The sequence below is a fragment of the Gopherus flavomarginatus genome, chromosome 10 (assembly GCF_025201925.1).
Source record: "Gopherus flavomarginatus isolate rGopFla2 chromosome 10, rGopFla2.mat.asm, whole genome shotgun sequence".
NCBI classification, from domain to species: Eukaryota; Metazoa; Chordata; order Testudines; family Testudinidae; genus Gopherus; species Gopherus flavomarginatus.
In genome coordinates, this window is record NC_066626.1 from 73,921,187 (window position 1) to 73,947,630 (window position 26,444).

Genomic DNA, 26,444 nt, shown 5'->3' on the forward strand with positions numbered 1-26,444 from the left:
AATATTCTGGGACCAACATGGCTACAACAACACTGCATACAGCAATGGTATTTTTTAAAGTCAGTGGTGTTCAGTGCAAAATACTAAGACAACAAGACTTTGCAATCTTTATTGCTTAATCAGCAGAAAGCAAAAATAAACAAACTCTTGAGTGATCTAGAGAACTGACTCCTTGGTATCAGTTTCTAAACAATCAGCAAGGCTTCAGAGGACAGGTTACGTAAAGCATAGAAAAAAGCCGCAAGTCCTGTGCTGCCTCTATTAGAGCCACAGTGCAGAATCTCACCCATAGTAGTTATCTTTAAAAATAAAACAATCTCTTCAGCTTTACACATGGTCCTCTTCTCCCTCTACCATTTTCCCAAACTCTCTAGCAGTAGCCTCCTCTCTGTCCCCCGTGCTGGTGCAAGAGCCTTCTCCTCTGCAGTTCCTGCCTTCTGGAAGAGCTGTCCTGTATTTCTCTGCCTCCTCCACTCTTCATTTATTTTAAAGCGCCAAGGGAAAAAAGCACTTTTCTCCCTTCCCTCTACATTACTTTCATTTTCCTCTTGCTGTTTAAGTTCCCAGTTCTGCAAATACTTGTGCACATGCTTGAGTTTAAGCACTTGAGTAGCCCCATTGAAGTCAAGAAGATTAGTCTCACATTTACAATTAAGCATGTGTGTTACAGGGCAACTGCACTGGTGGAATCCTCTTGCAGCTGGCCACAGCACAACATATGTGCCTGCCTGTTTCCCCTCAGTCCAGCCTCGCTCACTGATACAGTCCTACATCTGGGCGTAATTTATCATGTTCATGTGAAACACTCTTCAGAACCCTCATGATACAAACTATTCTCCCAATTCCCACAGTAAAACTTAGAAGAGTTCCATGATTTTCCATTCCCCTTTCCAGGAACATCATTTTCAAGTCACATACCTGAGTCCACCAGCACTTGGTTCTCTGTTCCTCTCTGTCCTCATTCCAGAGTCCCACTCTCCAGACCAGCCACCTGAGAGTGACTAGTCTTCATGACTCTTCTACCCAAACACAGACTAACAACTCAGCCCTTTTCAGCATCCCAACACTGGCTTTTAGCTACCTAGGCCCACCTCTGGCCTCCTAGTCCTAGCCAATTCCTCCCTCTTCCAGAGAGGGCCTCACAGCAGACTGTCTCCCTCAGGCAGCTTTCACCTGCCCTTTTCCTCACACCTCCAGTCTGTGCTCTCTAGGTCACAGGTGCCCTCTGTTAAGCCCATATTGGAGTGGTGGGGGGAATCAGCTGACTACCACAGGTGCACTGGCCTCTTCCCTCTTAAAGGGTCCATGTCAGCCTGTGCCAATGTGTTTGCAGTACCAGGGTGTAACTTTGCGGATGCTTACTGTTTTATCTCAAAAGTGTTTTCTGGGAGTTTTTCTGTAAGAGTGACACTGTTTTGCTGGCAAAAAAAAATGCACATGCAGTTAAATTCAGTAGAACAGCTAAGTTGCAGATTTGCAGACTCAAATTGCAGATGCAAAAATGGAAGCCAACATTTGAAATGATGTGATATACAATTATAAGCTTGACCGATCCCATCTGAACTGTGCACATACCTATGCAGCACTAACGAGGCCCCTTAAATCCTGTCCACGCACACACAGGGCTCAATGGCAAACATGGAATAGGTTCATTGGGGCCAAGATTTACAACAATTTAATCTAGAAATTACTTTGAGTTACAGATGATGTATGAAATAAATACACTCAATCGAAGCAGTGTTTGACCTATGTCTGACATTCTGGGCTTCTGTTCACTAAGCAAATAAACATCAGAGGCTAAATTATTAGTCTGCCACCTGTTTCTTCTTAGCCCCTCCTTCAAGGTTTTCCACTTCTGTTTGAAACCTGACTCTTCCTCACCCCTCACGGCATACTGTGTCCACAGAGCTGCAAAGCTGCTCTGTGTTTCGGATGTGACACAACACTATTATTAGTAAAAAAAAAAATATTCTTCTTGCAAAGAAACTCATTTCCACAGTAGATGTGAAGATTATGGCCAACATTTTCCAACTTGGGTGCCTCAAATAAATAATCTAGATCCATATTTTAGGCATCTAAATAAGTGGCCTGCTTTTCCAAAGTATTGTACCCACAACTCAAATCAACAGAAGATGTGAGAGACTTGGGCAACTTTCATCTAGGTGCCTAAAGATTTAGAGGCCTAATTTTAGGCACTTGGAATTGAAAATTATGTTTAGAAGGGCCAATTTTCAAAAACAGCTAAGGGTTATAGAAGCACAAGTCCTGTTGGCTTTCAATGAGACTTGTGCTCATAAATGCCTTTGGTGCTTCTGTAATCTCAGTCGGCATCAATAAGGTAATTATTCCCTAACAAGAATATTTCTGTGTCCTGGAAATGCAGTAAAGTTAATAATCAAGAATATTACTGCTCTTAGGCTTCTCTGCTTCAGTGTGTCTTGAAAATTTAGACATTTCAGGCTACATTTTCAACAGTGACTAGTAATTTGGGGTGCCTCAGGAGTGGGGTGCCCAGCCTGAGACATTGTGAAGCAGCCTGCTTTTCAGAAAGTGCTAAGGGCCGGAATTGTAAAGGTATTTAAGCATCTAACTCCCATTTAAATCAATGGGAGTTAGAGACCTAACTGTCTTACAAATCTGACTCTAAGCGCCTACCCTCTGCAAATCAGGCCTCTTTAAAAGGTATCTAAATTTGGGCACCGCAAAAATGGAGGCCTCCAAAATCACTGGTTGCTTTTGAAAATATGGCCCTCAGTTATTGCTCTGGGTATTTGAATCTCTGTTTTTATGTTAAATATGAATAAAAAAAATCACCAAGTGATTATAATAAATGGTTGCATTAGAACAGGTAAATCCTTCTCAACTACGAGATTAGAAAAAAATAGAATGCAATGATTCTAATCTTATGGGATTTAAGGGATTTAGTGGAAATAAGTCTATAATTATTTTTGCTTTGTTAAGGGTACTGGGTGGCTGAGAGAATTGGAAATAGGATATGGGGCCTTTTACCTCCTGATCACTAATTCTCCAGGGTGGTAATGAACATCTGATAGTCATTCAGGAGCCAATGTGAGTGAGTAGGTAGGTTTCAGATTTTTCCTACCAAATAGGTGTCCCCATCACATAAGCAGTAACTGGCACCCTTGCTGACAGTCTCAGCAGAATAACCAGGGAATAAATAGGCAGATCAACTGAATTACTCTCTGACCTTTAGATGGGGTTGAGTGGTCAGGCAGTGTGAAGAAAGCTTCCACTCCCACCACCATCCAATATGAATTCTGGAGGCAGCATGGCCTTGTGGTTAAGGCACAGATCTCAGACTCCAAATAGCTAGGTTCTCTTCTTGGCTCTGCCAGATTTCCTGTGACTTCACCTCTCTATTCCTCAGTTTCCACATCTGCGAAATGGAGACACCATACTTATCTACCTCACTGAAGTTCTTTGAGAATTAATTTTGTCATGTTTGCAAAGTGCTTTGAGATCCCCAGAAGGAAGAGGATACAGAAAGTAGTATACTTTTGAGTATAAGGAGATATAAAGGCTATTTTCCAGGGCTGTCAGTCCCACCCTATTCATGAGACCTACATTCATATTTTTTAAGCAATATATCTTTTGCTCTCTGCTCATTGCTAAACTTTTTTCCACTGCTCTGTGCCACACAGAATTCATGAATTCAGGGACAGATTAATCCTAACTGCAAGCCATTTGGCAGGAAAAAAGGTTTCACAGGGATCCTACTTTTTACAGATAAAGAGCATGCATATAGGAGTTATACAGAGAAAAACCCTGTGCATTTATTCAAACACCAACCTGCACCCTCAATCATTACTCAAAATTAGAAATCCAAAATGGATTACTTTGTTTGTTTTTTAGGTTCGCAGCCTTCTCTACAGGCAGAGGGTTAGGTAATTGATTTTGACACTAATACCAAGCACTGTTCATATCCCCTGTAATATGATTCTGCAGTGGCATTAAAAAGGCAGGTAAGTGAGAGCCGAAAGGAAAGTGCTATGGGATTTGCCCTAGACAACCCCAACTATTTTAACAGCTGCATTGTATATTAAGAGGGAGAAATCCCAACAGAATTAAAAACAACAAAGCCACATTTGCCTCTGAGCAAAAACAGAAGCCATAAAACTTTCCTAATAAAACAATCTTTCCTGTTAAGTGAATGAGGAATGGCCACAAGTGCTCTTCCAAAACACCAATCTTCTTTTAGCCACCAGCCTGAAGCTAACTCCCAGCTAGACTGCAGATAAACAGATGCTCATCAGATTCCACTTTATTTTATTTTATTAGGAAAGTTTTGGTTAAGTTTGAACATTTCTGGGTTTTTCATTAAAAAAACAAGAATACAGAGAATCTAGAATCTAATGCAGAGAATCTAAAATTTTCAGTGAAAACTAATTATCAAGTCTACTTAATTTTCTATGATTTTCAGGCTTACTGTGATAAGGCAGCAGACAACAATAAAGCTCAGAGATGCGTCTGTTCCATAAAGAACACAGTAGGGCCAATGAATGGCATTTGAGAGATCAAGAACCAACCTGCCAACACAACATCGGGAAAAAGGCTTCCTAAATAGGCCTTCAGGTACAGCTCTGCTTCTTTTTCACAGATCTCAAGATATTTATAGACCTCTATTCTCTCTTTCATTTAAAATCTAATTCTCTTATACAAGATTAAAATGATGAAATACACAATTAAATTAATTAGCTTAAAAATTAAAACCTGTTTCACCTTGTACGATCTTCATTTGTATGAACAGAGGGATATTTTCAGTCTGTTCTTTAGTAGTGGTCTATGTAACACAGAAAAAGCCCTTTGCTTGCAATCAGTTATGAAATATAGTTTGAGCCAAGTGTTTGAACATTGGCTCAATACAGTAGTTGTTGTGATCCTTTTCAGTCTTCTGTTCTGGGTTACACAGCTGTGATAGCAATTATTTCAGCGAAGCATTCAGCTTTACAACAGAGCAGAATTTGACCCCCCTTCTATCAACAGCAGCCTCAGATTAATAAAGTTATTTCTCTCCACATGCCAGAAGTAAATGTATGGACTACTCAAACTTAAAGATCTAAAAATGTTAATAAAATATCAGTCAAACGTAACAGCAGCATAAATAAGAAGTCATGATTAATCACTTGTGAAGTCCTTTGGATGACAGGTTCCCAGTCAAGCCAATTCATTTTCAGCTACTCTGCCCTTGGAAATGACTCAAATGTGCATCTTGTAAGGTCTTCACTGTGACTTCAATGTATATGAGAGCACTCACTCTCTACTGCATGTACCTTACAGGAGGAAGGAACCTTAGGCTACGTCTTCACTACCGGCCGTATTGGCGGGTAGCAATCGATTTCTCGGGGATCGATATATCGCGTCTCATCTAGACGCGATATATCGATCCCCGAACGAGCTCCTGTCGACTCTGGAACTCCACCAACGTGAACGGCGGTAGCGGAGTCGACAGGGGGAGCTGCGGATGTCGATCTCACGCCGTGAGGAGGGTAGGTAACTCGGTCTAAGATACTTCGACTTCAGCTACGCTATTCACGTAGCCGAAGTTGTATATCTTAGATCGATTTCCTCCCCTAGTGTAGACCAGCCCTTACATTGAAGATGACCTGCTCTATTCCTACTCCACTGTACACTGTTCAGAACTTCATATTTACTTTATTCCAGACCAAAATACTCAAACAGGACTAGATTCAGCTTGTTGCTGAGAATCCTCATTTCACTTTGATTTTAAAGAGAGATGAAGATACTCAGTGTATTATTATTAACTACTTATTTGTATTACCAGCAAGCATACTTGGAGTGAACAGCACAGGTTGCAGTAGAGAAGCACCAGGAAGTCAGTCTGTATGCACATGGCTGGAATGATAGCTGCAGTTGCAGCATCTCAGTAAACAGTTGCACAACAACGGGGAAGTTAGAGTACTACTGATAAGGGAAGAAGGAAGACAGGAAGGAGAGAGCAGGGATCCTGGTGGGGAGGCAGTGATCCAGCAGAAGGAAAGATTGTGGGTGGGGGCACACAGAACCCTTGGCGTGTGGCAGAGTGGGGAATGAGACACGCAGCTATTGGGGGGAAAGGACCCCTGCAATGGGGAAATGGGGCACAGTGGTATGGAGGAAGGGGGACACACAGAGCACCTGGGAGGAGAGGAGATGGAAGAAGATGCAGGGAGTCCCTGAAATCAAGGGGGATGTCAGGGTAAAATAAGGAATGCTCGTGAGCCGGAAATGGAGGGATGCAAGGGGCACCTGATGTGTGCAATATGCTCAGACTACAGAGACTACAGATCATGCAACCCCCTAGTACACTTTATCATCTATTTGTAACGGTTTAGAGCATGGCAGGGCTCACACGATGCAAACAATCTGACTATCTATAAGGTTCCAGTCAGAGAAAAAGGAAAAGGAAAAGGAAGAATGATTGACGTTGTACAAGGAATGAACCTCAATTGTTCTACCATACTTACAGAAGATACAATATTTAATTTACATGGGATGAGGCCAACAGTTTAAATGCTGATTGGGTTGGTGGCAGTGATCAGAAGTCATTACCAATTTGAGGCCCATAACAAATGAGTTGACTGCATCACATACATCACCATCACAATTAGCCTTAATGGGCCTACCTGTTGGCAGTCTCAGCAGAAGCCAAAGACTAAATGTGCCATGGGCAGTGAACTACTTTCTCTCTTCCTAGAACTGGCCATTTCCAGGTCATGCTTGAGGTATATTGGTGGACAGGAGGTAGTACTAGAAGAACCTGTACTGTCCCCATTCAGTGGATTCAGCATACAAAATGCCAATTTGGTATTTTCCATGAGTATTACATTCACTTTAATTTTGTAACTTATTTATTTGTAAGCTATTTTGGTTTTCTAATTCTATTTAAAGAAAGGATCTTGGATCTGTTTCCCGATTTCATGTACATTTTTGAGTCAGCTAATTGCTGCGGCAAGACACCAGCATAGACTTAGAGCCTTGAACAGAAATTATCATTCACATGCTAGGTTAAAACTATAACAATACATCATCAAAACATATGAGCAGACAAGAAAGCCCAGAGTGACACAGATTAAGCACGTGGCCCATGCTGAGACATGCATACCGCGGTATGCAACTTTCTCTTCTCTTTTAGAAGTTGTCTTTGTTTCCTACTTCGGAAGAGTCAAGAGGATAGTGGGGCTGGGGGAAGAGCAGTTTGCAGTGGAAAAGGAAAACAAAGTCATACTTGTACTTTCAAAGCCTATTCTACATGTCTAATCATGAGAGATTTTGACCATACAAAATTCCAACATGCAAAGAACTGTCATGCAGAGATAGTCAAGATGCCATTGCTTTAAGAACCTGGGTTAATATGCTGTGAAAATACAGGCAGTTTATTGCCTGATAAGCAACTTTGCTTGGAATTGATATATTGCCATTAGACCTCATCAAAAAAATTCTAACTGACGGGTTTTTTTCCCCATCAGAAAATGGCTTTTAGACAAAATAGACATTTTCACAAAAGAATTGTGTCTGTGTAAAAAAATTCTGAGTTTTCACTGAAAACCTACGAAGTTTTCCATTTTCAGCGACTGAAAACTTTCTGGTTTCTCAGTGAAAACCTCTTCCTTTCTCTCCTGATAACCAAAACATTTACCTTTCAACTTCTCTATTTTGTTAGTGATAACAGCTTAGTAAGACTTGAGTAATAAACATCTCCCAGAATGCTGATAAACTGCAATGTGTTTATGCTCTGCCAATGGTGCTTTTGTTGAGTACACATTCCTTTACCATGTAGTTATGTCTATTTTGCTACAAGTGATTAGATGACTGAGACAGAAAACTGTCCACCAAAAGGGAATGGTTACTATGTGATTGCTGCCTGGTCTCATGAAAGAACTGACTTGGTATCTTGGTCTAGTGGCAGTTGCTAGCACCACAAAAAAATCACCTTCACTGATTTAATCTCTCAATAGAGAGACCAAGGAAAAAGAACTTCACCCTTAGAGGTGATCTTTCCATATCAGACTTGAGGGACAGTGGGATGTCATTGTGGGAAAGCTTCTCCTTTAGCGGCCATGCTGGATCTGTTCTCCAGATGAAATGCAATAGGGCTGAGAAGACAGCAATCTTCTTGTGCACAAAACTCACTGGAACAAAAACAAACAAATAAACAAAAAACAACTCTCCACTATGCTTTTACCAAATGACAACAAGTTGCCATGGCTGGGCGGAGTAGTTTACGAACCATACTGTTTAAGAATGTAACATCTGGACATTTTAACTTATTCAAGTGGAAGAACTGTACTTTGTGGTAACTGGGCCAGGAACTCAGAAATTCAGTTAGTGGTGGATTCTCTCTTGCTGTAACCCAATTATTATTCAGAAGCCACAGTCATGCCAGGACTTTGTGGGATTAAGGAACAGACTATGTGTCACGGAGTGTGGGGGAGTCCGGTCCTGCACCCCTCTTCCTGGGACCCACAGTGACTCTTAGCCAGCCAGTAAAACAGAAGGTTTATTGGACAACAGGAACACAGGTTACAGCAGAGCTTGCAGGCACAGTCAGGACCCCTCCACCGAGTCCTTCTGGGCTTTCAGGGTGCTTGGATCCTAGCTAGGATACCCTGAATTCCGCCCACACAGCCCCAAACCCAAACTCAAACTGCTTCCCTCCAGCCACTCCCTTCCTTTGTCCCCCTTCCCGGGCAAAGGTGTTGACCTTTCCCCTCCCTTACCTAGCTCAGGTTACAGGCCCTGGCATCGTCCATCCCCTAAAGCCCTCCCCTGCTCTCCCACTCCCCACACAGACAGTCCCTACTGCATCACACTATGATGAACAGCAGCCACGCTGCGCTACTATTTGGGGTAGGTGGATAGTAGACACTACTGGGATAGCAGAATGATGATATTTATCAATTTACTAGTACAGTTAACAAAATCCAGCCTCTTGAAAGGATTTAGACTGTTGAAACCCAGTTGTTTTCATGAGCATTACCCTCCTCCATTCCCTTCTATTCTTTGCTACAATCTAATTTAAGGCAAGAAAATAAGTGTAAACTCTTCAAGATAAGGATCAAATCTCTGTCCGTTTTTGTTTGTTTGTTTGTTTGTTTGTTTAAATATACTGCTTAGCTTAAAGGGGCTTTGATACTGATTGGGGGTTTGGGTACAACTACAATAAAAAAAATAACTAGTAAAGAGTTACTATTGTACACTATAGCTATTTTAATTTCAGTTCTCAGTTATCGGATAAGGGAAAGAAAAAATGTGTTAGCCCTCCTCAAATCAATTATAGAATAAACAGCATCAGTTACTGGACAGTTCAGCTATAGTTTGTTTTCTTATTTATACAGAACCATTGGTGTGCAGGTGAGTTAAAGAAAGGACAAACTTTCCTGCTCTGAGGAACTTATAGTCTGAGAAATTATCTCTAATCAGGAAAACACTTATTAAAGTCTCATTGAAGCCAATGGGAGTTAAGCACATGGCTGATTTCTTCCAATACAAATGTGTTCTCTCTTCGTTCAGTTCCACCATCTTCCTTGCTAAACAATTATACTTCTAAAACTTATTCCCTGCTGCCGTTTGCCACCTTTCATTTACTCTGCAAGCCCTCCCCCCTCTTCCTGCCTCACCTTCTCCCTCGACCTGTTTCTTCCAAGAGAAAATTGACAAAATATGGTGTGACCTTTCCCCCATCCCCTTGGTTCACCCTGCTTTCCATCTTCCGCTTCAACAACTGTCAGGATTTTGTCAGGATCCTGGATCCTGACAAAAGGGAGCAGAAGAATATGGACCCTGGATGTCAGAAAAGCAGACTTTGACTTCCTCAGGGAACTGGTAGGCAGGATCCCCTGGGAGGCTAATATGAGGTGGAAAGGAGTCCAGGATAGCTGGCTGTATTTTAAAGATGCCTTATTGGGAGTGCAGGAACAAACCAGCCTGATGTGTAGAAAGAATAGCAAATATGGCAGGCAACATGCTTGGCTTAACAGAGAAATCTTTAGTGAGCTTAAACACAAAAAGGAAGCTTACAAGAAGTGGAAACTTGGACAGATGACTAGGGAGGAATACAAAAATATTGCTCGAGCATGCAGGGGTGTAATCAGGAAGGCCAAAGCACAATTGGAGTTTCAGCTAGCAAGGGATGTGAAGGGTAACAAGAAGGGTTTCTACAGGTATGTTAGCAACAAAAAGAAGGTCAAGGAAAGTGTGGGACCCTTACTGAATGGGTGAGGCAACCTAGTGACGGATGATGTGGAAAAAGCTGAAGTACTCAATGCTTTTTTTGCCTTGGTCTTCTCAGACAAGGTCAGCTCCCAGATTGCTGCACTGAGCAGCATAATATGGGATAAGGTGAGCAGCCCTCAGTGGTTAAAGAACAGGTTACAGTCTATTTAAAAAAGCTGGGCATGCAAAAGTCCACGGGGCCAGATCTAATGAATCCGAGGGCGCTGAGGGAGTTGGTGGATGTGACTGCAGAGCCATTGGCCATTATCTCTGAAAACTCGTGGCGATCAGGGGGAGGTCCCAGATGATTGGAAAAAGGAAAATATAGTGCCCATCTTTAACACAGGGAAGAAGGAGAATCCGAGGAACTACAGACCAGTCAGCCTCAAACTCAGTCCCTGGAAAAATCATGGAGCAGATCCTCAAGGAAACCATTCTGAAGCGACTTGAAGAAGAGGAAGGTGATCAGGAAGAGTCAACAAGGATTTACCAAGGGCAAGTCATGCTTGACCAACCTGATTGCCTTCTACAATGAGATAACTGGCTCTGTGGGTGTGGAGAAAGCAGTGGGCGTGATATATCTTGACTTTAGCAAAGCTTTTGATATGGTCTCCCACAGTATTCTTGAACATGGCGGGGAGGGGACAGGGGTTGCATCCACTGTCCCAGTGTTTGTAGCAATAATTGTATTCATTTGAACATCTTGCTCATCACATTGTATTTTTCTTGAACAAGAGAGACATCGTCCAATAAAGTATCCATTCATCATAACATCAAACAGCTCCTTCATACACAGACTTGGTATCATTGCGTGGTTTTAGATTCATAGATTCATAGATTCTAGGGTCAGAAGGGACCAATGTGATCATCTAGTCCGACCCCATGCACAAAGCAGGCCACAGAACCCTACCCATCCACTTCTATAACAAACCCCTAACCTATGCCTGAGTTATTGAAGTCTTTAAATTGTGGTTTGAAGACCTCAAGCTGCAGAGAATCCACCAGCAAGTGACCCATGCCCCATGCTGCAGGGGAAAGCGAAAAACCTCCAGGGCCTCTGCCAATCTGCCCTGGAGGAAAATTCCCTCCCGACCCCAAATATGGCGATCAGCTAAACCCTGAGCATGTGGGCAAGACTCACCAGCCAGCACTCAGAAAAGAATTCTCTGCAGTAACTCAGATCCCATCCCATCCAACATCCCATCACCAACCACTGGGCATACCTATCTGGCGATAATCAAAAGATCAATTGCCAAAATTAGGCTCTCCCATCATACCATCCCTTCCATAAACTTATCAAGCTTAAACTTAAAGCCGGATATGTCTTTTGCCCCCACTACTCCCCTTGGAAGGCTGTTCCAGAACTTCACTCCTCTAACGGTTAGAAACCTTCGTCTAATTTCAAGTCTAAACTTCCTAGTGTCCAGTTTATACCCATTTGTTCTTGTATCTACATTGGTACTAAGCTTAAATAATTCCTCTCCCTCCCTAATATTAATCCCTCTGATATATTTATAAAGAGCAAGCATATCCTCCCTCAGCCTTCTTTTGGCTAGACTAAACAAGCCAAGCTCTTTGAGTCTCCTTTCATATGACAGGTTTTCCATTCCTCGGATCATCCTAGTAGCCCATCTCTGAACCTGTTCCAGTTTGAATTCATCCTTCTTAAACATGGGAGACCAGAACTGCACACAGTATTCCAGGTGGGGTCTCACCAGCGCCTTATATAATGGTACTAACACCTCCTTATCTTTGCTGGAAATACCTCGCCTGATGCATCCTAAAACCGCATTAGCTTTTTTAACGGCCATATCACATTGGCGGCTCATAGTCATCCTGCGATCAACCAATACCCCAAGGTCCTTCTCCTCCTCTGTTGCTTCCAACTGATGCGTCCCCAATGTATATCTAAAGTTCTTATTATTAATCCCTAAGTGCATGACCTTGCACTTTTCACTATTAAATTTCATCCTATTACTATTACTCCAATTTACAAGGTCGTCCAGATCTTCCTGTATGATATCCCAGTCCTTCTCCGTGTTAGCAATACCCCCCAGCTTTGTGTCATCCGCGAACTTTATTAGCACATTTCCGCTTTTTGTGCCAAGGTCAGTAATAAAAAGGTTAAATAAGATTGGTCCCAGAACCAATCCTTGAGGAACTCCACTAGTAACCTCCTTCCAGCCTGACAGTTCACCCTTCAGTACGACCCGTTGTAGTCTCCCCTTTAACCAGTTCCTTAAATTTTACTTTGAATTATACACCAGAAATGTTGAATCACCTATCTAGCTAGTTAAATGGCCCTCATTGCTGTAACATCTGAGTGCTTGGTTGAAACAGAGGTTAAATAAAGTTTATCTTTTCTAAAGAAATTAAACTCACATCATTCAAAGTTTCCAATCTAGAGTCCTTCATTTTGGTCCAAATTTTTAAAGTTGTGGGGCTTTGTAGGTTGCTTACAAAGTCCAGAATGTTAGTTCCTGGAGAAGGCGTAAACCCCTCCCATTGCTGCTTCACCAACTGTAATGGTCCCTTAACCTCGTGACCATACACAAGTTCAAATGGTGAAAACCCTAAACTGGGATGTGGTACAGCCCTGTAGGCAAACAGCAACTGCTGCAACAGTAGGTCCCAATTATTGGAGAATTCGTTGATAAATTTTCGTATCATGGCCCCCAAAGTTCCATTGAACCTTTCCACCAGGCCATTGGTTTGATGGTGGTACGGGGTGGCAACCAAGTGATTCACCCCATGAGTTTCCCACAGTTTTTCCATGGTTCCTGCCAGGAAATTAGACCCTGAATCTGTAAGGATGTCGGAGGGCCAACCTACCCTGGCAAAGATGTCTGTTAGGGCCAGGCACACAGTGTTAGCCCTGGTGTTGCCTAGAGCTACTGCTTCCGGCCATCGGGTAGCAAAGTCCACTAAAGTCAGTACGTACTGCTTTCCTCTGGGTGTCTTTTTTGGGAAAGGACCCAGAATATCCACAGCTACTCGCTGAAATGGGACCTCAATTATGGGGAGTGGCTGGAGAGGGGCCTTGACCTGGTCTTGAGGCTTACCCACTCTTTGGCATACCTCACAAGACCGGACATACTTGGCAACATCCTTGCCCATCCCCTCCCAGTGGAAGGACTTCCCCAACCTGTCTCTGGTTCTGTTCACCCCAGCATGGCCACTGGGATGATCATGGGCTAAGCTTAAGAGCTTCCCCCGGTACTTAGTTGGAACCACCAACTGTTTTTGTGGCTGCCATTCTTCCCGGTGTCCACCAGAAAGAATTTCCTTGTATAAAAGTCCATGGTCTATAACAAACCGGGATCGATTAGAAGAGCTGAGAGGCGGTGGGGTGCTCCGTGCCGCCGCCCAAGCTTTCTGAAGGCTGTCATCTGCTTCCTGCTCAGTCTGGAACTGTTCCCTTGAGGCTGGGGTCACCAGTTCTTCCTCAGACTGTGGACTTGGGCTTGGTCCCCCTGGAAGCGATGTAGATGAGGGGTTTGTTTCCGTTGCTGGTGAACCGCTCTCCGCTGGTGCACCTGAGGGTATTTCAGGCTCTGGCTGAGCCTTTTGGGTATGGCTGTCTTTTGCTTCTGCCAGTTTTGGCTCGCTGGCGCCCTCTGGCGTTGAGTTTGAAGATGTGGTTGCACTTGCTGGTGCTGGTTGCTGTTCCAGTTCCAGGCCTGGGACTGGAGATGCTGTGGCTATTTGAGTGGTAGGCATGGAATCCGGGTCCACTACCTCTGTCTGGGTCTCTGGTAACACAGACGGGGCCTCTGTGGACGGCTCAGGAACAGGAATGGGTCTGGAAGCTTGCCTGGTTTGGCTACGTGTAACCATTCCCACTCTCTTGGCCCGCCTCACCTGGTTGGCCAAGTCTTCCCCCAGTAGCATGGGGATAGGATAATTGTCATAGACTGCAAAAGTCCACATTCCTGACCAGCCTTTGTACTGGACAGGCAGTTGAGCTGTAGGCAAGTCTACAGCTTGTGACATGAAGGGGTAAATTGTAACTTTGGCCTTTGGGTTGATGAATTTGGGGTCAACGAAGGATTGGTGGATAGCTGACACTTGTGCCCCCGTGTCTCTCCACGCAGTAACCTTCTTTCCGCCCACTCTCAAATTTTCCCTTCGCTCCAAGGGTATTTGAGAGGCATCTGGGCCTGGGGATCTTTGGTGTGATGGTGGTGTAATGAATTGCACTCGCATGGTGTTCTTTGGACAGTTGGCCTTGATATGTCCCAGTTCATTACACTTAAAGCATCTTCCATCTGATGGGTCACTGGGCCGAGGTGAGTTACTGGAGACTGGTGAGGTGGAAGAGTAGGGTGTTTGTGGCTTTACTTGGGTGGTATGTGGGGTCTTTGGCTGGCCTCGGTTGTAGGGTTTATGGTCTGTGTGCCCCCTGGGGTAATCGTTCCCCTTGACAGTAGCTTTCTTGCTTTCTGCCACTTCCATCCATTTGGCTCCAATCTCCCCAGCCTCAGCGAGATCTTTGGGTTTTCCATCTTGTATGTACCGTGTGATGTCTTCAGGAACACCATCCAAGAACTGCTCCATTTGTATGAGGAGGTGCAGTTCTTCCAAGGTTTTAACATTGTGTCCTGATATCCAGGCCTCATAATTTTTTGCAACGTAGTAGGCGTGTTTGGGAAATGGCACATCTGGTTTCCACTTTTGGGTTCTGAAGCGCCGACGGGCATGATCTGGGGTTATCCCCATTCTGTATCTGGCCTTGGTTTGAAAAAGTTTATAGTCATTCATTTGCTGCTTAGGCATTTCAGCTGCCACCTCTGCTAAAGGTCCACTGAGCTGTGACCTCAATTCTACCATGTACTGGTCTTCGGGGATGCTGTACCCAAGACAGGCTCTTTCAAAATTTTCCAAGAAGGCCTCGGTGTCATCACCTGCCTTGTAGGTGGGAAATTTCCTGTGCTGTGGAGCAATAATTGGCGCCGGGTTGTTAGGGTTGGCTGGCACATGCAGCCCAGCTTTTGCCAACTCCAGTTCATGTTTTCTCTGTTTTTCCTTCTCTTCATTCTCTTTTTGTTGTTTTTCCATTTCTTTTTGGTGTTTTTCCATGTCTCGGCGGTGGGCCGCCTCTTCTTCTTCTTGCTTCCTTCTGTGGGCCAACTCATCTTCTGCTTGTTTCCTTCGGTGCGCCAACTCTTCTTCTTCTAGTTTTCTTTTGTGTGCTGCCTGTTTGATTTGTTCTTCTCTTTCTTTCATCTCCATCTCTTTTTGTTTTATTTCCAGTTGTCGCCTGTGTTCAGCTTCTTTGAATTGCTCTTCGGCCTCAATTTTTGCCTTAGAAGTCATGGTTCCTGTTTTCTTGGGTTGGGGTGCCCTCCGGTGTTTATCTTCAGAACTGCAGGTTCTCTGTTGCCTCCTGAAGTCTGCCTAGCAACAGTGCCTTTAGCTAATCTTCAATGTTAAGTAAACCGGAAAAACCACTTTGTTTGCATGTATATAGTGCTGGTAATGACTCTCAATGGGAGTGCTATTGTGTGACAAAAGACTCTTAATAGCACCTTAATGGTTTCTTGCTTAAGATGCAAGCCACAAACTGCCAGAGAGAGCAGAAAAAAAAAATTCTCTCTGGTTTCTTTGAAAACCAAACCCTCTCTGCTAAAAAGTCCCTAGCAGAGAAAAGAAAAATATAATATTCCTACTGGCTTCTGGATTCTATCCCACCACTGCACACCATGTCATAACTTTAGTCCCAGATTTGGACCTTAGCGTCCAAAATATGGGGGTTAGCATGAAAACCTCCAAGCTTAGTTACCAGCTTGGACCTGGTACTTGCTGCCACCACCCAAAAAATTAGAGTGTTTTGGGGCACTCTGGTCCCCCTGAAAAACCTTCCCTGGGGACCCCAAGACCCAAATCCCTTGAGTCTCACAACAAAGGGAAATAATCCTTTTTCCCTTCCCCCCTCCAGGTGCTCCTGGAGAGATACACAGACACAAGCTCTGTGAAGCCAAACAGAGTGACTCCCCCTCTCCGTTCCCAGTCCTGGGAACAAAAGCACTTTCCTCTTCACCCAGAGGGAATGCAAAATCAGGCTAGCAAATCCAACACACACAGATCTCCCCCTGATTTCTTCCTCCCACCAATTCCCTGGTGAGTACAGACTCAATTTCCCTGAAATTTCCCAGAAAAGAAAACTCCAACAGGTCTTAAAAGAAAGCTTTATATAAAAAGAAAGAAAAAATACATACAAATGGTCTCTCTGTATTAAGGTGACAAAATACGGGTCGATTGCTTAAAAGAATATTGAATAAACAGCCTTATTCAAAAAGAATACAAATCAAAGCACTCCAGCACTTATATTCATGCAAATACCAAAGAAAAGAAACCATATAACTTACTATCTGATCTCTTTGTCCTTACACTTAGAAACAGAAGAGTAGAAAGCAGAAACTACTTCTCCAAAGCTCAGAGAAAGCAGGCAGACAGAAAACAAAGACTCAGACACAAACTTCCCTCCACCCAGAGTTGAAAAAATCCGGTTTCCTGATTGGTCCTCTGGTCAGGTGCTTCAGGTGAAAGAGACATTAACCCTTAGCTATCTGTTTATGACAGGGGGACACATACAAACACAGATATGGGGGACTGAGTGAGCAAATATGGATGACCTCACAATTTCTGCCCACAAACCTCTATTTCCTGTCAACTACAATTTTTCTCTTGCACTTTGTTCCACATTTTGGGTCTTGAGCATTTAGTTGACACCTTCATGCATTACAACTGAGTCAGTTCACCTCATCCGTTGTTCTGGAGATAAGGGTCTGTCAATATTTCTATTGCAATCCCACATTTTCAGGAATTTACTGCCCACCCATAAAGAGTTACCCCAGCTGGAAACCTGGAATAACAGAGCCAAGGACAGTACATTCTTTTTAAAGTAAAATTTGTCTGGAATCCATTTGGTGATCATTTCTAAATCATTAGCAGCACTGCAGAGTAGACATTTTCTGGATTAGGACTCTTGCTTTGGTACAACTGTAATTCAAAACCTGGCTCTTTTTAAAATGAAAACATCCAGGCAAACAGACAGCACCTCTGCTGCTTCAGAGGAAAGGAACCAGGAGGCACGCACAGGGTTTCATCAATACTTCTCAGTGGGATTTTTAAGGAGAGTTAGTGAGCTTGAGCATCTCTTACCGATGTGACAGAGGGAGCTTTCAGAGTCTGTTGTATACACAATCAGTTAACTGTTTTGTTGCTGTCACATGAACCCCAAGGGGCAGATCCTCAGCTGATGGAAAGTGTCATAGCTCCACTGATGTAAATGGAGCCATGAGATTTTACACTATGTGACTTGGATAAAGCGCTTTTACCACCTTCCCATGTAGCAGGTATGTCACCTTTGCAAGGCCATTGCTCCAGTGAACCAATGACAGTTAAAGATGCAATTCAGTGCATGGCCATTTCCTTAGTAACACCAGTATCATACTTTATTGGGAGATCCTACCTAGCCCAGAGACGATGCAAACCTACAATATGTAGAAGGCCTGCCGTCCACCTCAGTGAAAATATCTATGGGGGCAGGGGAATGTTCCAGCCAGGATACTTCCCTTGACAGTTACTGCAGTGACCCTCTGATTCTATGGAGGCCAATGTGGTGGGAAGGAGACCAAAGAGCTACAGGACACATTCTTGTCCCACCTCAGGGACTTAGCACATTGTCTCCATGCTGGCCCAAAAGACTTGAACATGAATGCCCTGTGTTGTCAACAGACACCAAGCCCCAATAAAAGTTAATGGCAAAATCATGATATAAGGAGACCGAGATTCAGACCAACCCCCCAAGGAAAACAATAAAAGAAAGGACCAAAATTTTTCCATTAAACTGAAAAACAAAGGACATTTTTCCAGTAGAACCCAACACTACAGCCCTGTAACAATGAACAAGAAGCTGAAACCAAGAAACCAAGCAGAAATAAATGAAACCAACTATTCTATTTTCTTGTTGTCTCATCCAAGAAAGATATAGTCACGTGAACAGCAGAGTGCAATTTAAAAAAAAAAATCTAATTTCCTTGTCCATTTTTATAATCAGAGAAAAAATGTTTTTAGGGGATTTAAATTAATAAATTTATAACTTGATAGGAAGCCATTAATTCTCTTCATTATAACTAAGCAGTGAAAACAGACATGTAAGCTCACCCATTATTGGAAGATCACACAACAAGCACAGAAGGCACAATGCAGAGCCAGAACATCCAGAGGAATTCTGAATACTACAGTTGGGAAACTTTCGGTCAAACTTTTACTGTTCCATTTGGTGGCATGTTTCTTCTTGTCCTTTTTTAGAGTTGGTTCCATATCTGGATGGTCCAGTGGTTAGTTACTAAGCTAAGATTTGGGATACTTAAGTTCAAATCCCTGCTCTGCCACAGGTTTCCTTTATAACCTTGAACAAATCACTTAGACTGTCTGGGCCTCAGTTCCCTACTGTAATGGATCACGACATAGGCAGTCTGGCCTAGCGCTCACAGCTGGATTGAGGTGTGCCCACTAGGAGATGGGAGGCAATGGTCAAGAGCTGGAGGAACCAGGTTCCGTAAGCAAGAGCCAGGGTTAGAGTCGGCTGGGGTCAAAGACCAGAGATCAGAGGCAGTACCAGGTTAGAACTGAGAGGCAGAAAGTGGGGTCAGAGGCTGAAGATCAAGCAGGCCAAAGTCTGTGTGATTGCCAGACAACTTCCTGGGACTATCCCTGGGGTTAAATAGGGGACTTGGCCAATCAGAGGGCTGCAGGGTACCATCACTCTGGGTTTCTTGGGAAGCACATCCTGCTGAGCTTACTCTCCCATAGTTCTTCATGAGTATGTCTCTGCATGGTCTCCAGGTGGCACTGTAGAAATATCAACTTTCCAAGCTCCCCCAGATGTGAGTTCTAGTCTACAACTCCTTACAGCTGCCTGTAAAATGGGGGTAATAACACTACCCTACCTCAAAGATATGGTGTGAGACTAAATACATCAAAGCTTGTGAGGTCATAGGAGCCACAAAAGTATCCAAGATACATAGTGATAAGTTACAACTTTTATCACAATAGACTCTAACCTGGCCTTGAAGAATGAGGGACTATTAGCTCCTTTCTGCCTCTTAGGTTTGTGATCATATTTTTGAGACTGCCAGTCCCATGAATGCTTTGGAGGATTATACTTGGCTGAAGTCTCCAGAAAGTGGTTAACACATGCTTGTTTTGCCAGATCAAGCTCCTCTTCAGAGTAATCAAGCCCTAACAAAAAATACCTCCTGGCCAAAACCTGGTAGTACTAGATAGCTAATGGGTTCTTTTAAAATGTTCATTTTTTCTCTCCTGTAGAAGCTATCTTTCCAAACCTTTACAGCTGTCAATATAAATTAATTATTTCAATTACCCTAAGCAGCACCTTGTCATATAATTACCCCAAGTAGCGCCTTGTCCCACGTATTAACTACCCTCAAACAAACAGCTGCAGATCCAACCAGTTCATGTTTCAAAGATCTCCACAGCGAAAGCCATTACAATTTATGTATTATCATAGGAGACAAATCTTAGAATGGAACCTCCAGTCCTGAACTGCAACGAATAAGGATGAATGTTGGGGCACTATGCCACACATTGACTTCATGTACCCAGAAAAACAGCTTCACCATATGTACGCTATATAGGAATTGCCACCCTGGAATAGTTCAGTGGTTCAACTCATCCAGCATCCTGTGTGACTGTGGCCAATAGTGGATGGTTCAGAGTAAAGCTACTTTTGTGGACCTAATTGTGTGACACCAGGCTAAAGTCACAGACACCAGCAATGTTAATAGGATGGGTGTCTCTTTCTGACCCCCAGTTGTTGATCAGCTTGTGCCATGCAGCACAAAGCTTGAAATGAGGGGTAACACTACTCTTCTATTTCATGAGGTGCTCAGCTTATTCATTCATATTGGTAAATGCCTTGAGGTCCTTGGATGGAAGATGCCATAGAAGTGCAAAGCATTATTATAAAACGACCTCAGAATTTGTATTGTATAACCAGAAATACTATTCCCTATTCATATAAATGTCTCAACCTTTCTTGAAACTTACAGAGCTATCTGCTAATTTACTAAGTGCACTAACTATATCCTATCACTTTTTGACTTAATCACAATTGCCTTACAGGAGATTAACATAGCGAGCACTTTCACAGCTGACATGCCTTTAAAAAAAATTCCCCGAGTTAAAACTTGTATAAATAATGTAAGTGACATGGAATATAATTATTAAATGTTGTCATTTTGGAAGAAAATTAATTAGCAATAGCTGTAGCTGTCTTGTGTCCGTTTAAGCAGCGTGCATCTCAATTAAAATTAATTGAAACAGATTCAGTCGCAGCAGGGTAAAACTAATGGAAATAAAAAAGCAGCCTGAGCTTATATTGCTGCCTAACAGAAGAAATGCACTAGAAATGGAGGGGGTTGGGAGAGAAAGAGAACAGAATCAAGGAAGCTGCTATTCAGTCAAATAACTCATCAGTTGCAAAGGGAGTTGTTTCATTCACAAAACAGCTGAGTAATATCAGACTGCTTAAACCACCCAAACTGCAAATAGAAATACAATAAACTGCTTTCCACAGAGGAGATCACAGATGCATCTTTTCATCTAATCACTGCAGCATTGGGAGAGTAGGGTGATCACCATGTTATTGTGTCCTGAAGTTGTAGTTTTTTCTCTCGAGTATACCAGTTTCAGTCAACTCCCAGGAAATACCTAAAACTGAATGGATCGTGGAATGGCCTTCCTTAAAAGAGAAGCTGGAAAATTTTTCCAATTAAAGTCTAAAGTCTGTCTAGACTCCCAAATTACATGGGCAGGGGGAGGGGGGAGATTTTCAAAGGCACAAGTTGGCTCTCTACTACCCAACTCCAACTGACTTTCAGATGGAAGTGGGTACTACACTGCCTTTGAAAATTTTCCCTAATAGTCTGCAGTTGATTGAAATGTGATAAATAATTATGGCCAGTATCAGTAATACTGTAACAATTGTAACTAACTGGTAACAATACTGTGACATCTTAAAGGAGCTTGATTTCAGAAAGTGATGAGCATCTATCATCTGTCATTTAAGGTGTCTCAAGTCTGATACCCAATCATTTAGGCATGTAAAATAACTAGTGCCTTTTGAAAAACTTGGCCTACATCTTTGATTAGATTTTTTTTTCAAATATCTATTTATCCACCATTCAAATATCAAGATTCAAATTCATTACTGTATACTTAGTGGAACAAATAGTAAACATCACAAGCACACAAAGCAGAATGATGCATTGCTATAGGTGGGTCAGGAGTAAATGAATCTTGCATGGAAAGTACAAAATCCTGAACTCAGATCTTGGCAAGTAAATAAAGGAGAAACTAGAAATCAAATACTTTGTTCTAAAGCATGGACAGAAACTAGAAAAGGGCTCTGAAAAATGGCAGTGTTGGACTCCATATTTATTTTCAGAATGATTTTCAGGTGAAATTTTTTTTAACGTACAAATAAAAAGATTTCCTCCTTTCCAAAATTGCCAGAGCCACACTCTAAATCAGTCTGGGATCTGAAAATTAAGCTGTGTTGTTTCAGATTACTCTGACCATCAAGAGTAATTAAGATGTGAATGTACAGTATCTAATAATTTTGTTGATGATGCACATGGCAGAATGGAATCCAACTTGCTCTTCCATAGCTACACAGGCTCTGCACAGCTTCAGTAAAAAATCTAGATAAAAAATACCAAGCTGGAAGGATGAATCTGTTGTAAACATGGAGCTAACAGAATAATAATAATAAAACCTCACTGTAATATGGCACTAATAGGTATTACATATGTGAATTACAATATATGGAAAGGGGACATTTTCATAATAGTTATATACAAGGGATGTAGTTTTAGGGTTAAACACAGACAAAGCTGATTTCTGATCGCTATGCAAATTTCAGAAATTAGGGTTAAAACATGAAGAAAAAAAACAATAAAAACCACATACACACAAGTTTTATGGATCTAATTTCTCCATATTACCAGCTGCAGTTGTAGGGCCTAGATCCTGAAAGGCATTCATCTCCTCCTGGATTCACAATGGGCTAATGAAGTGAATGGGTATTGAAGCTGGTCAGCACTTTGCAGGATCAGGCCCCTAACTGGGCTGTTAGCTAAGGGCTTTGTGCCAATCGTTGAAATGTTTAATGTTAGCAAGTTTGCACATAAATGGAACCTACAAACGGTGGTGGCTACTCCAATGGCCATAGCCACCCATAACAAAGGAGCTGCTTGATCTTCCACTATGGCTATACAGAGGTCTCCTTGCTAACAACTTAGTGTCAGCTCCAAATGAAACAACATGACAGAACGTGCATCGAAGGCGCAGCTGATGATGAACAAGCTGAAACGTGAGTTAGAAATATATTACAGTTTTAAGTATCAGAGGGGTAGCCGTGTTAGTCTGGATCTGTAAAAGCAGCAAAGAGTCCTGTGGCACCTTACAGACTAACAGATGTTTTGGAGCATCCGACAAAGTGAGTATTCATGCTCCAAAACGTCTGTTAGTCTATAAGGTGCCACAGGACTCTTTGCTGCTATTACAGTTTTAGCTCCTTATAGCAATGATCAACTTCTACATAAAATGGACTACTTAAAGAAACCACCTCTCCAGAAGTTAATCTACAAATATATTTTAAGTTATTACATGTTTCCCACTTGAATTTAATAAAACTAAACCCTGAAGCTCAGATGGTAGGTTCAGGGCCTGAACTAACCTATGTTCTTGTAAGTCCAATATGTAAAACATATGCCCATATATGTATATACAATTTATATACAATTTTCATGTATTTTTGTTCCATAAAGATCTTCACAAAGCAAATAAGGTGAATAAGAAAGTATCATTTTTAAATGCTATGCTCACTTTTCTGACCATATCTATCTTTTAATATGCATTTATTTGCAATTTTTCATCTATATGTTGTTAGTTTGTTACTGACTTGGATGCTTAAAGTAGTTTTTCTGTAAAATGCTTTCCAGCTCACCTTAAAGCAAAATGCACATAAACTTCTGCTTCTGAATCAGACTGCTGAGCATATCTTTCATCACATCGCATTATTTGGTCTTCATTTAGCTGTCATGAAAACATTTCCTTTCGTCTACAGATTAATTACAGCCTGTTGAGATTTCAGCACAAATACCTTTGCACATTTGAGTCTCTGCAAAGACATAGTGATTCATGCAAGATCTATGCCTCTGTAAGGGAAAATAAAGCTGAGGCAGAACATGCGTGCTGTGAATGGATCAAATATCAAAAGAGCTGAAACCTCCAACGTACCCTAGTCTTCCCAATATAAATAGGTTTCTGCACGACTTGTGCAAGACCCAAAGCTAAACATGAACCACCACTTCAGTTCAGCACTAAGCTGATTTATCTTGGCAATTCATTCATCTAGGAGTGAAGATGACAGGGCAGGAAGCATCACTCAGTAATGACTACAGGTGTGTTTTTTAGAGATTACACGTGCAATCACATTACCCCTGGATTCTGTGAGTTTGCTGTGTGTAACTGTGGGAACATGGACGCTGGGGAAGCTCATGCTGAAATAAATTTGTTAGTCTCTAAGGTGCCACAAGTACTCCTGTTCTTTCCGCAGAAGCAGAGAGTAAAAACCAGTCTACATTTCTGTTTGTTTTCAAAGCAGCAAAATACATAATTTAATCACAAGTCAATCGTTTCTGATGATGACCATGGCAGGACATTAGGTCTGGACAGTCAAATACAAAAGGATTGATTCTCCATTATGCCAGAGCTCTGCAGCCCAGAGCTGATTGCAGCAACCTGATTCTCAATTGCCCAGCCCTGGCACAAGCTTATCTATAGTAGGAACAGCTTCAGCTTGCACCAATCATAGATCTCACCCCAGTGGAGAATCTGTGCATAGCAGAGCCTCACTCTATGCTTCCATCCTGCCCTTATGGCCAGGTAGGAAGTTTTCAGCAGCAGAGTTGAGGCAGAAGGTAGCAGAGTTTTATGCCAACAGAGATTGCTCACCCCTATGTAGCATAAATTCCCCAGTGGCAAACTTCAGCAGCTTTAGGTTTACTTTGTGCCATGTAAGTGGACTGAAAAAGTCATCCTTTTAGAAGCAACAGGGAATGGTAGAAGATGTATTGAAAGGTAGGATAGCATTCAGAACAATAGCGTCCCTTTCACTTTGGTGGTAAAATCTCTATAATAAATTCACCATGAATTATCAAGGGGCAAGACAGTATCAAATTGTCTCCCCTACCAACCTCTTCATTTTGTGCTAACCATGCAGTTTCAGCAGCCTGTTAAGAGCATTCATAAGTCTGCAATTTTATCTTTGGGCAATAAAGGCAGGGCAAGCGATCAAAGCTACCCTCAAGTTTGTCAGAAAAATCATTGGATCTCAAGCAGGCAGAACTCATGAGGTTGAATTTAGAGCCATTTTTCTACTTTACATTGCAGTATCCTTCACCACTAGTTTTACTAGCTATACCGTCATTCTTACCCTTTAAAAATGCATTTAGGAAGTGGCAACTTCAAGGCAAAAAGTCTCCTCTAAATTCTCCACTATGTTTTATTTTCCCAACATGAAGCCTTGGACTTGGTGCATCCTTTACCCTGAACTTTATCTCGACAGATGTGTCAAACTAGCTGTTTAAAAAAACACTAAAATATTCTGCATGACCATGTACATAACTGATCAGTCATATAGCCCTGGGACATCACTTATCGTGAACTCTTATTGTTTGCATGACACTGGGTGATAAGCTGTACTCATAATAGTGAGTACTTTCCTACTTGATGCATCTGTTATTATTATTATTTATTGTTTGTATTACCATTGCACCTAAAGCCCTAGTCAATTTCTCACTTGATCCTATTTCAACAAATTGGTGAGTTGGAGGATTTACTAAAAAAGATTATTTTTTTAGAATTCCAAATGTGCAGTTATCTTCAGTAACAAAGGATTCTGAAGGAAAAAGAGAGGACGAGAAAGAGTCCTACTTGTCCAGTTGTTTAAGCTCTATTTGGAAAATTTGCGGGATCAAAAGGATCAGGACTCAAAAAGCAGGACACTTGGCAGCTGAGTCTCCAGGATAGCAATATACAGTGATGAAAATCTTGAAAACTAAGTGAGAGGGAAAGCTCCTTCAGAATCCTTAGCGGTCCATTCAGTCAATGGCTCTGTGTAAATAAGTGAAATCCACCAGGAAGTAGTAGTTGTGAGATCCATCATATAATTTAACTAGGAGAAAATCCCAAACTCAAGTCCAGTGCAGGTCATCATAACATCCAAAAACACCGAGAAGAGGAGGTTTATTTTAGTTCATTAAATTGTATATTGAAGGGAATACAGCCCTGCAGGGAAACCATTACTCTTACATTGTTGCATTCTTGTAAAAATAATACCTAGACTCCCTGATGTGAGAGGAGAGGTCAAACAATTACAGTTTTCTTAATTTCATATCCAGTTGGGAAATTAAATAATGTAATCATCAAAGATTTACACCTCATTTTCAGGAAAGTGGCAATTTAAATTAATTTTTTAATGTTATAAAAAATTGATGTAGGATAGGAGGGAGATTTCACCCAGTGGGCTTTTTTCCTTCTTTTTAAACAATCTTGTTAATTCATTACAAAGAGAGAGATTAAAATGAACTTTAGCAGATTTTGCAGTGCTACAATTTGACCCGCTTTGTGTGTCAAAAAAAGCAAGTGCAAAACATTTTTTTATTTATAATTGGAGCTATACCTATCTCCCAGAATTGGAAGGGACGTTGAAAGGTCATTGAGTCCAGCCACCTGCCTTCACTAGCAGCACCAAGTACTGATTTTTGCCCCAGATCCCTAAGTGGCTCCCTCAAGCATTGAATTCACAACCCTGGGTTTAGCAGGCCAATGCTCAAACCACTGAGCTATCCCTCCCCACTTCATGAGTTTGTATCTCATGAAGATTTTTTGTTCTGTTATTTGTCTTATCTAAACAACCTCACCCAACAAACAGCTTCTTAAGTTTGGGACTTTTATTCTCTGGAAAAAAAATCTAGCCTCTTTTCAATATGCTTTACCATGATTAGCACTTGACATTGGAATTGCCAGGCTGGATCAGGACAACAGTTCACCTAGTCTAGTACCCGGTCACTTACAGGCCCCGATCCAGTTCTTATTAAAATCAAAGGGTAGGC

At 42.0% G+C, this 26,444-nt stretch overlaps 1 protein-coding gene across 1 annotated transcript in view; it reads right to left on the reverse strand.

The window, feature by feature from the left end:
• GLI2 (GLI family zinc finger 2) overlaps window positions 1–26,444 on the reverse strand; it is a 269,012-nt gene that overhangs the window by 214,213 nt on the left and 28,355 nt on the right. The gene's annotated exons all lie outside the window — the stretch shown is intronic.